The following is a 15551-nucleotide window of genomic DNA, read 5'->3' as shown; positions in this document are numbered from 1 at the left end:
TAGCAGCGGGGCCCTGGCAGGAACAGATTTTAACTCACAATCAATAGGCTTTAAAGTTTGTATTATTGAGGCATATCTGAAACTGCATGTTGAAGGATGGCTGGGAGCCAATTTTTAAATTCCTTTGAGTGACTGAGGTGGAACTGAAGTTCAGGGGCAATTTTCCAGGGGCCTGATATGATAGTTGCTGTGAAATCATTCTTTACATGAACTTGTTGAAATTGTGTTCAGCATGAATTCATTTCTTATAGTACAGACAGAACTGCCTTTTAATTTATACAAATACAGACAATGCAAGAGCACTCCTAACACAGTGAAAGCACTAGGGCTATTCCAGTGTATTGGAATACACATCACAGAATTGTCTGATTCCTGTAAAATCCATGCCTCCTTAAAATCTATGCCTTGGTAGCGCCTTAAATTCTCTACCTGGTATCTACCACTACTTGGGAAATTTCTCAGTCCCTAGATCTGCCCCCAGTCAAATTGTACGCGGTTCTCTATTTGCTATGTCATTTGCTAATTTTGTTCACTTATGCTACATTTTTCCCCATGACTGTTACAACTGACAGAGACCATCTGTACCGACACACACAGGTTCCAAAGTACAGGGGAGAAAGCTGGAACTTATACAGACTCACTTTATAGACCAGGATTTCTTACTAAAATACTTAGCATGGGATGGGCATGTAACCAGGGGCTATGTCCTTACCCAGTTCCTATTCTATGCACTACGGGGGCTCCCTGACCCCCAAACTATTTTCAAAGTATCATTCTGAATGGGTATAGAGTCCACAGCAAACGTACAGAAAACTGGGTTTAATCAATCCGTTAAAAAGCAAGAGGAAACACGCAAAGGCAGCAATATGTCATTCACTAAACTCATATGGTCTTGTATATGAGTGGGTGTGTATGTGTGTTTTCCAAGATCCCCATGTAAATCAAAGTCTAATTATCTGTGTGACTGGATTCCCCATGACCTTAGAAGTGGGGACCAATTCAAATTGTGCTGATTTATCTGTTTCCAAATGAATAAGATTTTGTGATGGTTTCAACTCCTGAAATTTTTCTGATTGAAAGAAAGACCTACAGCCAGAGAGAACAGTTCCATGTGAACTCTGATAGATTGGGAGCGGCTGTTTGGAAGGCTGTGTTGACAATGATTCTGAGGATGCCCGGGTTTCGGTGGTATCACCACTTAGAAAAATCGTGGACAACGAGCGGGGGAAAGGCAGTAGATGCACAGAGCATATTTGCCATCTGTGCTCCAGGACTTTATCCACCATCTGCTTCAGTCACACCTGAAAACATTATCCTACAGCATCTGCGGTTTAAGTCACATTACTTTAACTCCCAGTGTCTCAGTTACACCTCTATTTTTCTTCTTAAACTGATTTGGAGCCAGCTTTAGTTCTCCCACCCAAGATTAAAGGGCTACCATCTCCTCTCCATCCCCAAAGCAGTAAGTATCATCCATGAAATTGCTGCTTTGCCCAACTGTTGCTAATATATTCATTCACTAATTTATGATGGAGGGCATGTTGCAGATCAATCCCCAAATTCACTTCAAACGAGTTCCTTTTTCACTCAAAAGATTAATGGCCAGCTGATATTAACATGTTCTGTGTAGACAATGTATAATTGATCTATGCAGGGACGGGGTGTCAGGATATTTGGTGGAGTAGAGAGACATGGATGGGAGACAGTCAAAACAAAACAAAACAAACAGCATGAAGAATAATTACATATAAAACAATAAGTTAAATGACTTCATTATCAATTATACACATGATCTTGCTTTGTGCTGAGCCAAGTATTTTACATGCACAATTTTCTATGAACAAAATCCTACTATCATCCCCTTTTACAGATGAAGAAACTGAGGCTTAGATGGACTAACTTTCCTAACATTGTACCACTAGCAGAACTGGCTGGGATTTGAACTCAAGCATTCTGACGCCAAAACCCAAGCCTTGAATGGTCCATTCTACTCTTGTCTGTGTTAGAGCAGCGTGATTGTTAAAAAAAACGAACAAGATATGAACCCCAGACTGACTGGCCCTCTTCTGGAAGGCACCATCGAGGTCATCCTAGGTGAGGTAATTAACCATAAACAGCCACAGCGATTGCTCACACACGATACATGATCTATAAAGAGAGAAAGCAATTCTTAAGTCAGAAACGGGAAATCCTCTGCAGCTTTGTACGTTTAAGGATTAATAAAAATATAGCTTTTGTGTTAAAGCTGAGTATTGCAAAAGGACTGCATCAACAAAAGCAAAACACTTGGTTAGAGAATTTAAACAATGGTCCTAATGACAGTTCCCAACACTAGCTATTTATTCAGATGTCTGATTAAATGATCCATTTCCCCCCAAATATTTGGGGTTTGTGAAGTCCCTGTTTTTGACACAGTGAAAAGTGAGGTATGTGACTATGTATGTAAATAGAAATAATTTCACTGCTTGAGATTATGCCCTCCTTTTTGTTTGTAATCAATGAATAGTTGAGGGATGTGGTCCCACTTTCTCTGGAGTTCCACGAGAACATCGTTCAGGAAGGTGCATTCAATCTTTTAAGCTCTACCTAGCACGTGGAACTCGCAGAGGGCTGTGTGGTGGGACATTCTTCAAGGTATGGTGGGCTCAGTGAGGCACTGGGCCATGGCAGTCATGGCCACCACCACGTCTGCTACAAGGTACCCTGACAACAACTCTAACCGGACTCCCTACCTCCAGCCGAAGGAACGCGGACGAAGCCACTGCACACCTAATCAGCCTATTTCACGTGCTAAGGACCAGGCTCGGGGATTTTTCACATACCCTTCCACAATGATCACAACAACACTGTCTAGAGACTCAGGGATGTTAGTAACACACCCAAGAGGCAGAACGAAGATCTGAACTTCAGTTTGTGTTTTGCCAAAACTACAATGGGCTCTTCCCAAACCTGGAGTTAGCTCACATTCAAATTCACCTGTTAATTGGCTTCATCATCCAACCCACTCCATTCTCATTCTCCACTCTGCCCCAAATGAAACCCTGGACTCCAATGGATGTGATCGTCCAGTGGTCTTTTGCAAATGTGTATCTCTGCCTTCCTGCCTGCAGTATTCCTGTCTCTGTACTGTGCAATCCATCCTTAGTTTCTTGGCCTACCCGCTTTTATCTGTCCTCCAAAGCCCAAGTGGGGAATGGAGAGGGCACAGACTTTGGAGGCCGGCTGACTGAGCTCTGCCACTTTCTGTGTGAGTTTAAGCAACTAACTTTACTTCTCTGGGGCTCTTCGATGACACTAACTTCACATGTTGCTGTGAAGACTGGAGATGATATACGTAAGGCTGTGTTTGACACATGATAGATGCCAGGGACCCAGATGGAGCCAATGACACTTGCAGCTTATCGGTTCCAGTCGGTTCACAAGCACCTACTGTGTGTGCATGGCCGTGTGACAGTTATGGGGTCTTGTCATTCTTTCCTCTTGGGGTTGAGTCTGGGAGATGGTGAGGCTGGAAAAATAAAGCCGTCTTGCCACTCAAGGGGAGAGGCTGCCTGAGAAAGGGGTCTGCAGGGAGGAAAGTTGAGGTGTAAGACGCGGGGAGAGATATTCTGATGGCATCGTTAGGGTACCTGGATGCAGCCATTACTAATGGAACGCTGCCACTAAACTTTTCGATATATGAACCAATTTATTCCCCACCCAACCCTCTTTTCTTGTTTTGGTTCTTCTTTAAGCCAGTTTCAGTTGGTTTTTGTCACTCAGAACTAAAAGCATCCTGCCTAAAACTGACTACCAAGCCGAAGTGAGAAAATGATCTGGCCAACGCCATACAGTTATTTACTAGAAGACCTAGAATACATTTCAGCACAGAAGACCTCCAGAATTATGAAATGTTCATGTTCTATCATAGGACTGTCTTCCTATTAAATCATGAGAAATTGAACACGTGGGGTCCCAGAGAAACAATTTATGGTAGGAGGTACCTTGTCTATTTATAAGAATAGTGTGGGCATCAAGGAGTGGGGGAGAGATGCAGGCAAATGGCTGTCTCCTTGTTACCGATCAAGCATGCACTGCAGCAGTTTTCTGTCCTTGGCATTGTAGAGAAACTCAAATCACTTTCTAGCTGGACTGGGCCTTAGAATAAATACATTGATCTTGGGGGTAGTGAGAGAGACTCACCCAAGACTCAATTTCTTGCCTGCATCTGAAATTTTAAAAAAGAACAGAGATAGTAGTTTCCATCATAACTGTAGAATGCAAAATGATCTCAACGAACAGAGCATCTGAAAATCAAAATATAGGCATGTACACACATATATGTATATTTTTACATCATATTATGTATTTATATTCCCTGTAGCAGGCTGCATATATTTAACATATATACATGTTAGGCTAGATCAGTCATTCTTAACAGGGGGCAATTTTGCCCCCTAGGGCAGGGGTCCCCAACCTCCGGGCCGTGGACTGGTAGCGGTCCGCAGCCTGTTAGGAATCCGACCGCACAGCAGGAGGTGAGCGGTGGGTGAGTGAGCAAAGCTTCATCTGCCTCTCCCCATCGCTCGCATTACTGCCTGAACCTCCACGAAACTGGTCCCTGGTACCAGAAAGGCTGGGGACTGCTGCCCTACGGAACATTTGGCAATGTCTTGAGACATTTTGGTTGTCACAATTCAGTGGGATGGGGGTGGGGAAGGGAGAGGATGCTACTGGCCTCCAGTGAGCAGAGACCAGAGATGCCACCACACACCCTACAACGCACAGGACTGTCCACCACAACAAAGAATTTCCAGCCCGAAACGTCAACAGTGCCGAGGTTGAGAAACTCTGGATCGGCATGTGTGATGGCTTCAGATTAATATCCTTTATGTTACATGGTCAGTTTCTAAGTAGCTCTTTTTTTCCAGTTGATAAGAATTAGGTTGATATTAGAAGTAAATATTGGATTCGGTTAGCTTTTCCCCCTCTCCCAAGAAACCTTCAAGCAAATAAGTTTAAGTGGCAATTGGGGAATTTAGGTTAAAGGGAGGGAAAAGTTCCGCAAAGCAAATCTAATTTGTCACTGAGGGACGTTGTAAGTTGCCTTTCTCCAGAAGTGGGAGAGACCAGTTCGTCAAGAGAGGGTTGGGCTGCCTTTACAGACACGAGAGATTCAGGGGAGAATGTTCCAACTCGTGTGTAGGTGAGTGAATCTCACCTGAGGAATTTTCATGATGACCTCTTATGTCTTCTCAATGAGGCAATATCAGCTTAACTGGGTTTGAGCTATTCCAGATCAGCCCATTTCAAGTTTTTCTTTTTACAGAAGACATAATTGCCCTCTTCACTCACACTTCACTGAACTCACTGAAGCCCAGTTAAGCATCTTCTCAAAAACAAATGGTTTTCAGATGGCCCTGGCACAACTACCTCGATTTCGCACAGGCTATTATACATAATTTATCGGAAGAGTGGCAGGCTGTTGGACTCGCCCCAGTTAAAGGGCCTCTTTCAGGAGCTTCAAGCATGAACTGTCTTCGCAGTTTGGGGCTCCATGTCTTTGAGTGTCATTCCTAGATCTCACTGACAACTTGCCTGTTTATATATCACATCTTCCTGGCAGCATTGCACTTTGGAAGGTGTCAAATATAGATCAGGCTCTAGATAGAGGGGAGAGTTTATTTTTGAAGTAATATGATTCCTATAACTTTTTTTAATGCCAGCCTTTTCATATTCATCAGATGAAATGCAATGAATCTGTACAGATTCCCCCTTTGAGGACACAAATCTATTTCACCTGAAGCAACACAAATCTTTACCGAAAGGCAAGGGATCCTCAGATACGTTCTGACCAGAAATTCCTAGTTCCTTGACACATGCACCTTAATTACATCTCTCAGCTCCTTTAAGATGAGACAGCATTACTATTTTGGTGATGTGTAGTTGTTTAGATCAGTGCTGTCCAATAGAACTTTCTGTGACGACAGGCATGTTTTAGGTCAATAATGTTTAATACGTGTGATTACTGAACACTTGAAATGTGACTGGTGCAAATGAGGAACAGAATTCTTAATTAATTTAGGTTTATATAGCCACATGTGCCCAGTGGCTACCATATTGAATGGCACAGCCTAGGCTATGGTTCTAGCTTCCCCGTAATTGGTATCCCTCGCTCCTGTGTTTCTCCCCTCCATTCAAGAGCCAACATATTTCTGAATATACAGATTCGTTCCTGTCATCCTTCTTAAATCTCCCAGGACTCCCCATTGCCTACATAATACAGTTCAAACTCTTGCATGGAATTCTCTCTTGCCAGACGCCTTCATTTCCTATACCCTAATCACATCAAAGTAACTAGACTACTGAATATCTATCTTCCCCTCCCATCCCTCCTCTCTGATAGTCTCAATCTTATCCTGCAAACCTCCTGAAAGACTCAGCTCAAGCATCATCTTCTTTGTAAATCTTTCCTGATCACTCCACCCACTGGTTGCCCAGGACACCCTTCTATCATTGTACTTGTAATATGTTAATATATTTATTTTTCTAAATGTCTGGCTCAGGACTTCCCTGGTGGCACAGTGGTTAAGAATCCACCTGCCAATGCAGGGGACACGGGTTCAAGCCCTGGTCCGGGAAGATCCCACATGCCGCACAGCAACTAAGCCCGTGCGCCACAACTACTGGGCCTGCGCTCTAGAACCCGCAAGCCACAACTGCTGAGCCTGTGCGCCACAACTACTGAGCCTGCATGCCACAGCTACTGAAGCCCGCGCACCTAGAGCCCACACTCCACAATAAGGGAAGCGACCGCAACGAGAAGCCCACACAATGAAGATGAGCCCCCGCTCGCCGCAACTAGAGAAAGCCTGCGTGCAACAACGAAGACCCGATGCAGCCAAAAATAAATAAATAAGTAAATAAATTTATTAAAAAAAATCCTTAAATGGCTCATTCGTGAGACTATCAATGACTGGGTAGAAATTGTGGATTACGCACCTTTGTATCCTGGAACCCAGCCCAGAGCCTGTACACAGTAAATAGCAGTGCGATTGGTTGATTGGAACAATTCACTCCATAAACATTTACTGGCTGTATATCAAATGCACATGGCATTGACTTCACTGTCAATGCAGCTGACACCAACAGTGACACCAACAGTTGACCTACAGTGGCTGTTGGTCTTGGGTTTTTGGTGCCTCTCAGTGGGTAAATATTTTGCTGAGAAGAATTGATTCTGATTTTCAATGTATGTTTTCCTCTTAATCAAGTAGCTAGAATATTAAGTTATGGCTTCATCTGGTGCTCAGATGAAGACAGCAGTCTGTGACAACCTTGGAGGAAAAACTGACTGCTTGATTTATTAAGAGATAATATGTCAGTATCCAAGGTGGCGCCTTTCTAAGGAATTCTCCAGGGTGGTGGTATGACCATATTTTTTGTCTTGGCTGCTGACCCCAGAACCTAAGCCCTGTGTAAGAGGTACTCCCACTCTTAATTATGAAAGCTTCCTACCCTAGTGAACTGCTTGGGAGGTGTGACCCAACACTATCCAAGAACACAAGATCAAAGTGCTAAATGCAGTCCCTATGGTGTCATGAGTAACACACAGAAGATACACTGGACTGTTTCCCTGCCCTCCTGGAACCTACATTATAGTCTCAAAAGAACTTAGTTGGGGGAAAAAACTTTTAGAGAAAGACTTAAAGAAACTGTATGCCCATGTCAAAACTTAATTTTCAAAAAGCTTCCTTGGAAAACATCTTCCGTGACAGGTAGGAATCCATCTTACTTTTACGTTCATGCCTTGGGTTCATGGTACATGGACGTAATACTATTGCTAATTGCTAAGATTTGTTGAGCTCTCACAATGTACCAGGCGTTATTTCCAAGCCCTTTACATATATTATATTTACTCTTATAACAACACATTAGGGTAGGTAATATCATCCCCTTTCAAAGGACAGAAGACGAACTAAGAGGGGATAGGTTGTTTGATTTGAAGAATTTGAGCCCAGGCTCTAGAGCTTACAACACTGCATAGGGAATGACAATGGAATTTAATTAACCATTGTAATGACCAAGTACCCATCACTGATATGACAGTATAATGGGCAGTAGAACCGGACTGACGTTTAACGTGGCTCTGCCATTGATTTGCTGGGTGAATTTTGGCAAGTCACCTAACTTTGCTGTTCTCAAATGTTTGATAAGTAAAATGTATATAAAAATACAGATTATTATAAGCACTGAGTGAGACAGTGATATAAATGTTCTGAAGTAAAGGGTAAATATTATCATCCATTAGAAGGGGATGAGATAGATGTCCTATTCTCCTTTTCCAGGACATTTTGAGGAATAAATAATATCATATACGAAAGTACGATGCAAATGGTAAAGTGCTCTACACGTGGTAATTGTTCTCATAATTGGAAGCTTTCTTCTTCAAAAGCTTTGTTTGCAGATAGCAAACAGTTCTCAACTGTAAGTCTGTATTTTGCTATGTGCCTCAGGGACAGCAAAGATAAAGCACGGGCTCTAGGTGACAGATGCTTGAACTATTTCATCTCTCTGCTGCCCAGGCTCACAGTATCCCATCCATTCCTCATTGAATGGTCCTTGATAAGGTGCTAAAAGATTAGAACCACCAATAACCAAGAGAAAGGCTGAAAAGCTCCCGTTCAAAGAATGTAGAAATGTTTGAAAACTAGAATGGAAAGTTTAAACTAGACTAGTACTAGGTCTAGTTTGTTAGGAGACCATGGATGTCATACACATTAGTTCATTCCTTCCCTGAATAGTTGTTTCAAAGTCATTGCCTTGCACACAAAAAAATCTCCACTAATGGTACAGTTAGAGTTAGGAGGCCACGGTTCCTACTGTGGCTGCCTCAGGGCTTGCTAGTTGTGTGACTTACAGTAAACCTGTAAGTCAATGCATGCAATGTTACTGCACTATCACATAACAGCACCTAGTACTCATAAGCAATGTGCTGTAGCCTCGGCCACAATCAAACCCATACTCCAGTGGAGGAGACTAATATTCGTAACCTTTTTTGAGCATTCACAGTGTTCTAGGCAGCGTGCTTAGCACATTTCATGGTTGGTAATTTATGTAATCCTTCCAACAATACTATCTGGAAGGTACGATTATTATCCCCATTTTACAGATGAGGAAACTGAGGCTTGTGGAGATCAAGTGACTGGACCAAGGTCACGCAGTAAGTAATGGACAAAGCCAGGATACTAATTCAGATCTCTGTGATTAAGGATTGCATGGCCACAAAGAGTTATTGCAACATTAGTGAGATAAAGAGAGAAGAGTAACTAATTCCAATTACGATAAGCTGGGAAGGCAGATTAGAAAGCGTAGCCGTGTGGGGGTGACAACACAGTCTGTAGGGAGCTCTCCTTCAGCTCTAAAATTCCACAATTTCTAACTATCATCTGCCCACATAACAAGGATGGAGATCAATAACTGCATCAAGGTCACAGGCAAGGCTGCGTCCTAACAGAAATTCACAACCTGACTTGCACCTTCCCCATCTTCTCTGAGCCTGGCTTCCTTTTTCCATGAAGGTCAGAATGAATCTTCACATTTCTCTTTGCAGGCACTGCAGGGTCCTGTTCTCTGAAGGCTCATTTAGAGTACTCAGGGTAAACTATGCCTCCATGCAGATCACTGAAGACACAAAAAAAAATGGCCCTAGAGGGGCAGGAGGAAGCACTAAGGAGGAAAAAGAGGAGAATTAACTCCACAACTGGGAGCATGATAATCACGCCTACCACACAGCCCAGCCACACGTGCTTCTTAGCCTGAGGATTGGCTGCCAAGTGACTGATGTGTGTCTGAAATCTCACCTTGCTACATTGTGGTTGACAAGACATGGAAGGGGAGACGTTTCAGACTTTCCACGATACCCAGGCATCTTAGCGGCCTTCTGAACAACGAAGATGTCTTAGTTCAGCTCGTGAGAAGCTGTCTTGTGTTCGTGCATGCGCACATCAACACATTCTTAAATTGACTGGAGTCAGCAAAATTAATACGCACCCACAGGGCACTGTTGGCCAAGTCTCTATTTTCATAAATAATGCCTTTCTCGCCTTCTACAAGCCTGTTTGAAGACCTGCAGTGCATCCTGGCTACAATTCAAAGCCCATCTAATGAAAGCACCTCCACTGTCAGCAATGTTAATGTCACTTTAAACAGTGTGAACTGTTGCTAAATGTGTCAGGAAACAATTAGATAACATAAGAGGCATGTTTTCTCAGTGCACAGAGAAATATATTATGCAGACGGGAGATAAACGCAAACTTTTCTGAGCCCCGGCATATTCAGCACTCTCCTTCTCTCTTTTTAATCCAACAGAGAAATTGTTTGGCAAGACTCAGCCCTGTTTCAAACACTTGGGGAAGGGAGAAAGGCCTGCTTTGCCTCTGACTGCTGTTGCTTGAGCCCTGTGTTATCAGGCTCAGCGAGATACAAACAGTCTTCCACTCAAATTAAATGTGTGCTCTCCTAATTAGCATTATAAATATAGGTTTCTCTGAGCCAGGGTTGATAAAATTACTGTGCTGGGCTGGAAAGGAACCGGCAGCTCTCCCATGCCAACACAATGGCTGCAGCGTTTGCCCGCTTAGAACAATGCCTCCAGAGGCTGCCCCCATCATCAGAGGTCAGCCTGGGGAAGGAAGGTAAATTCCAAGCGAGCTGACATTAGGACAACGGCCAGGCCCAGATGCAATCTGTTCTTTGTATGTGATGGTATAAGGTTTGGCTTCTAATCTCTGGGGAGAATGGTTCTTACTGCAAAGCTTCTTTGTAGAGTTTTGTCATCGCCCCCACCGGTGGGATTCCAACAGGGGCCTCAAAACCACAGGCAAAGACTGACTAAAATGGATTTTTCCCAGGTCTCCACCCACAACCGCTGTCCGTGGTCCTGAAACCTCACCAAGCGCTAGGAAATGGTTGCTTCTTTCTTCCCACCCCTGAGATGCATCTGCCCAACTTCTTGGGGGAGTTTTGAATTAGTCAAGGGAATCGATGGAGGAGAAAGAAAGAGAGAGAAGACGAAAAGAGTAATGATAGAGATGAGGGCAGAGTCGCGGGAGTAGGCATAGCCACTAAATAATTATCAGGGAGTGAAAAAGGGAAATGATTTGTTTTGACATTATTTTCAAACAATCGCAGTCGCCAAGAAAGAAACCACTGCCAACCAGGGCTGAAATGCAGAAAGACTTAAGGTGAGTGAGAAGTCTGCATGTCAGGTGATGCCACGATGTGCAAGGTGGGGCATGAACATGGTGGGGCAACCCCACCATGGTAGAGGTGATGTGATTAAAGTGTCAGTATCACTTAACATACACAGAAAATCTGAAGCTTTTTCTTATGAAAACTTGCCACATTGTACAGGCAGAGAACAAAGACAGTCACCGGTAGTAGTTCACGTTTGTTTCACCATTTACGTAGTTCCGCCATGTCAGGTGAATCTTAGAAGCAGTAGGTAAGGTTGACCTGTTGCTCGTCTTCTTTGCTCCTTTGCTTCTCTTTAGAACAGCTATCTAGTTACCTCTTGTTCTTTTCCTGAGATTAGTAAAATTCACTGAATGATCTGGATAAAGTCAAAGAAAGCTATGGCTTAAGACCACTGAATGCTAGCTTTACAAGGAACCTTGGAGAGTATCTCGACCAACCATTTCACTTTGCTGATGACAGAATTGTGGTTCAGAGAAAAAAAGTGGCTTTTCCCAGAACACACAGTGAATGAGTGACCTGAGTCCAAGGTTCTGTCCACTGAATTACACTACTCTTAATAATATTCAAGTTGAAGGATAAATAGAAAAACCAAAGTTCAAGTTACAGTGAAGAAAATCGAGTTTCATAGCAAATCATATTAATGGGCTACAATTTTACAACTGTACTGCAAAATGTGTAAGACAGGTACTGCCCCCTCTTCCTGAAATGAAGCCCAACATAAAATGTGACATTCTTATTTTCCAAACTGTGTTCTTTGGAACACTGGGCTTTCTTAGAATAGAAACCTGTGTCCCAGGAGAGAAGGGTTCCAGAACCAAATGGTTTGTACAGTATGAGACGCATAAGAAAAAAAGAGTCTCGCTGTATGCTATGCTGGTGTGATCACACCTGGACTGGCTGGTCCATTCCATTCTCGGCTAACATGATCTTAAGAGCCTAGCTGAGAAACTAGATTTGCCCAGGGGAGGAAATTCAGACTGATGTGTGTTGTAGAAATCATTTAAGAGATTATAGGCCCTGCAACTCTTGAGCCTGGAAAAGAGGTAAGGGAAGCTGTTGCAATCCTGAAATAATTCAGTCAAGATCCATGGAAGAAGAAATGAACTTTCTGGAATGAGTTCAGATGTCAGTGCTAGGAACGATGAAAGTTAAAGGAGGCAGATTCAGCTTGCTATCGACGGTATTTACTTTTCCCTCGCCTCTATCTGAGTTCTACCTAGTATTATGGTTCCTTAGGCATGCACTATCTCATTCTTCCTGGAGTGTAATCCACTCTTCTGTTCATTCAAAACATACTTATTGAATAACTACTACATTTCAGGCTGTCTTCTAGGCTACAGCATCGCTCTAGGTGGTTGTTGAATCTGCACTGTTAGTGTTGTTGTTTTTAATCTTTCGATCTCCCAGCACCTCACAAAGCACTTGCTCATGGAAAGTGTTTAATGTTACTATTTGACCAAATGGAGAAACAGGCAAAAGAACTTTCTAACAACAGTTGCTGAATAACATCAGCATCTGCAACCTTCCAGGTAATAAGCTCCCCATCACAGAGATTATTTAAGCAGTCCTGATCAGCCCTGGTCAGCAAGGCCACAGAAAGTGTTTTCGAGTTCAGTGAGAGGTGGGATTATAGGCCCTTTACATTCAGCTCCAGTTCTAAATCCCCATAATTGTGTGTGTCGTTGTCACTGTCCCTTGGGGTAAAGGAGAGAGAGGATCATTTAGAAGATGTCTCAAAAGTAAGCAGTCTGCCCAGAGCATCTCCCTGCCCCACAGGAAGTCAGAGACACATTTGTCTTCCTGTCTTCTGCATATCTGAAAAATTTTAGTTCCCAGCTGAAAACTGAGACCCATATAGATTCAATGCATCCTTAGAGGACTTCCATTTATTTAAAGGAAACATGCCACTGTGTTGAAGCTCAGGCTCAGATTAATTATAACAAGTGTAATATGTGGCCAACCTTAGTCTCATGATTCAACATTCCTGCTTGATCAGTTTCCAGAGCTAAATGAGAGCCTGTAACCATTTGCAAAGTCGTAACATTTTTTCCTTTTATGAGTGCTTTCATCTGTGAATCTCAAAGCACGGGGTAAACAGTGATTAATGTTCACTTGGGAGGTAAACATGCATTTGCTCACTCATTTGGCAAACCAGTTGCGGGAGGGGCTGACTGGTCAATGTACAGGCAGAAACCGGCATGCCGGGCTCCCTCTTCCCACCTTTTTTTTTTTTTTCTATGATCCCAGTAAACAAGCCACATTGTTTGTTTAAACCAAGAGTTGGCATATGTATACTTAACTAAAATGGTTTCTATTCAGTATAAGAGGTGTGTGGAAGATAAAAGGACTAGTAGGGAATTCCCATCAGAGCTCCTAGACAAGCCAAAAAAAAGATTCACGAACTCTCCTTTTCTCCCTCCTCTCTCTCCTTCCTGGCCCTACCTGTCTTCCCTCCCTCACCTTCCTTCCCTCTTCCCTTTCCTTTCCTTCCTTCCTTTTCCTCCTCCCCCCCCCCTTCTTCCATTTATTCAACACACAGTCTTTGAGTGTCTAATACATGTCAGGCACTGTTCTGTGGGCTAGGGCTCTGAAGTGAAAAACCAAAATCTTTGCCTTCTTAGAGCTTATATTCTGGTGAGGAGAGAAGAAAACCAACAAAGAAGTAATAACGAAAATAATAACAAATAAAAAAACCAACAAAATAACATACCTACAGGCACTCATATACAAACACCTACATGTATGCATGTATACACGGGCTATAGGGAAAAATAGAGAACAGTAAGGGGACTAGGGAGAGGCAAGGTGGGGCTTAAAAGTGGTGCTACTTAATTCAAGGTCATCAGGGAAGACCTCCCAGTTAAGACAACATTTGAACAGGGATCCAAAAGAAGTGAGAGAGGGGGCTACGCTGATACCTGGGGGAAAGCGCATTCCAGACACAAGGAATAGCACTGAGGCAGGCTCTGAGCTGGCAGCATGCTTGGTGTATCCAGGAAGAGCAAGCAGGTTGGGGAGCCTGGAATGCAATGAGAGGTGAGGAAGAGGGAGGCCTGACAAGCCACTGTGAGGTCTTTGGCTTTCACTCTGAGCTGCTAGAGACTTCTGAGGGAGGAGTGACCTGTCTGATGCACAGGTTAGCAAGATCACTGTGGCTACTGTGTTGAGAGCAGACCTAAGGGAGGCCAGGGCAGAAGCAGGGAGACCCGTTAGAAGGTGCCGTAATAACCAGGTTAGAGATTATTGGGGCTTGGACTGTGACAAAGATCAGAACCTGGAAACATTTTGAAGGTAAAGTTGACATGTTTTGCTGATGGATTAATACGGGCATAAGAGAAAGGGAGAAGTCAACAATAATTCGGCTTGTGGCCTGAATAAACCACGGTTACAGAGGCGCGAGTCCTACCGTATTCACATATTGATGCTATGTGCTTGCTTTTGCACGTAGCGTAAGATGAAAGATATACCTGGACCGAAAGCCATTCCCAATGTTTGAAAATGATGCTAATCGTTGCCTAGAAAACCCTTCTCATACAGATAGGCAAATCATTATTTTATTCACAACTTTACAAAAAAATATCTCCCAGGAAGAAAGATGTACAGAAAGAGCTTTTAGATGTTCAGAAACAGAACAAAATTGACAAGGCAGACACCCATGTTTTATCTGACTTAAGAAAATCTAATAAAATCTAAGCTGAGAGAGCTGAACTTTCACCTTTGTCCAGGCAAGGTGATGCTATACATGCCTCAGAGTTAAAATTTCTCAACACAGACAGAGATAGGAGTGGTCTAGAGAATAAGCCATTTTCCCCCTGCAAACTCATATTCACACGTGGTACAGAGCAGTATATTAATTTTGGTCCCATTCTCTGATTTCTCCTTTAGCTTGACCTGATTTTCTTGCAAGCCTCAGGCACAGTTAATATGTAGGGAGGGGTGTGTATATATATTAGAGAATATGTATTTGTGTGTGTGTGCATGAGTAGACGGGGATCTCGGTTGAAATATTAATATAGTGCCTTTTTATTATTATTTATGGGAGAACTATATCTTCAGGGCTTTTAAAATAGAAAGGAATGGAAGATAGGTGATGTGAAATTATTTTTGAGTGTTCATACCCTTTGGTTGATATATAAATAATACAAATGAAATGGTAAACAGCATTAAGGTTACACTTATTGAATAAAGAGAAATGCAGATTCACAACTATACAAAGTTCTCAGTTGTTATCATGATAGGGAAGTGGTTATTTATGTAAAGCTCCATAAATTTTTAGAGTCTTATTTGCATTTTGCTGTCGTTGAATTATTTTA

The 15551-nt window shown here is 42.8% G+C and overlaps 1 protein-coding gene across 1 annotated transcript in view; it reads right to left on the bottom strand.

The window, feature by feature from the left end:
- The window catches only part of TENM2 (teneurin transmembrane protein 2), a 1157329-nt gene that overhangs the window by 414735 nt on the left and 727043 nt on the right, over positions 1-15551 (bottom strand).

This window comes from Lagenorhynchus albirostris, chromosome 3 (genome assembly GCF_949774975.1).
Source record: "Lagenorhynchus albirostris chromosome 3, mLagAlb1.1, whole genome shotgun sequence".
NCBI lineage: Eukaryota > Metazoa > Chordata > Mammalia > Artiodactyla > Delphinidae > Lagenorhynchus > Lagenorhynchus albirostris.
The sequence above is the reverse complement of the archived record's forward strand: the minus strand, read 5'-3'. Positions and strand labels throughout refer to the sequence as shown.